The sequence below is a fragment of the Chinchilla lanigera genome, unplaced genomic scaffold, assembly GCF_000276665.1.
Source record: "Chinchilla lanigera isolate Chin_1 unplaced genomic scaffold, ChiLan1.0 scaffold00113, whole genome shotgun sequence".
Classification (NCBI taxonomy): domain Eukaryota; kingdom Metazoa; phylum Chordata; class Mammalia; order Rodentia; family Chinchillidae; genus Chinchilla; species Chinchilla lanigera.
Window position 1 is genome coordinate 3,733,957 of NW_004955514.1, and position 1,160 is coordinate 3,735,116.

The following is a 1,160-nucleotide window of genomic DNA, read 5'->3' on the forward strand; positions in this document are numbered from 1 at the left end:
CGCAGACACGCACGCGCGCCCCTCCCCCGCGCCCGGGCTCCCGCCTGCCCCTGTGCCCCTGGGTGTGCCAGTGCCAGCTTTCCGGTGCCCTCCTTCTGGTGCCTCTCGGGGACGGAGCTCACGTTTTCAGTCTCCTGCCCAGGAAGAGGAGGAGTTAGGGAACCGCGCAAAGGCGGTGACGTCCCAGCCGCCGCCAGGGCCCCTCCTCGGAAGCCCAGGGGCCGCCCCCCACCCCCGGCCGGCGTGGGCGCGGGCAGCGGTGCCCTGGGGCCCGTCTGCGCGCCAGACCCGGCTCCCTACACTTCTGGGTCCAAGCCCGCGTGGGGCCCTCCCGAGGACCGCGCAGGCCCGGAGCTCAGCTGATGTTCAAAGGATCCGCCCCCGGCCCTCTCCAGGACCGCGGCTTGCTCTCCCCTCTTCCCTTTGCCACCCCGCCAGGCAGGGGTCTGCCGACCCCCCCCAGCGACCCGCACCCCGCCCTGTGGCCGCCTCTGCGCTGCACCCTTGGGATTGAACGCCCTGGCGGGTCAGCTGTGCCTCCCTACATGGACCGAATCAGTAATTTGCTCTAACACCCACTCGGCCCCGCAAACTTTAAGGGAAGATGTTAAATTTCTAATCTGTTGACCCAGTCACTAAATAGCAAGCTGTATTTCAGGAATCCAGCTTGCATAGTTGGCTTGCTTTCCGGTAATGGGACGTAAATCACAGATTTTCATATGGCAGACTTAAGGGTTAGAAGAAATAATAGCCAAATAACCACACGAAAGATCAAAAACGTCATGAAAATGGTTTGGTTTTTTTTGGTCTTTTTCAGACAGATTCTCGCTATGCAGTTCAGGCTGGCCTTGAGCTCACTTTGTAGCCCAGGCTGGCCTCGATGGCAAGGATCCTCCTGCCTCAGCCTCCTGAGTACTGGGATTACAGGCATGCGCCACCATGCCCGGTTTATGAACATGCTTTGTAAACAGCAAGCATAGACATGTAAAGTGACAGCTTGTCCCTTCCCACATCATACAGTTGAATCCCCAGTGGAGTGCGTGTGTGTGTGTGTGTGTGTGTGTGTGTGTGTGTGTTTTGAGACACAATCTCTCTGCATAGCCCAGGCTGGCCTCGAACTCACAGTGACCCTCCTGCTTTGGCCTCTGGAGTGCTGGTGT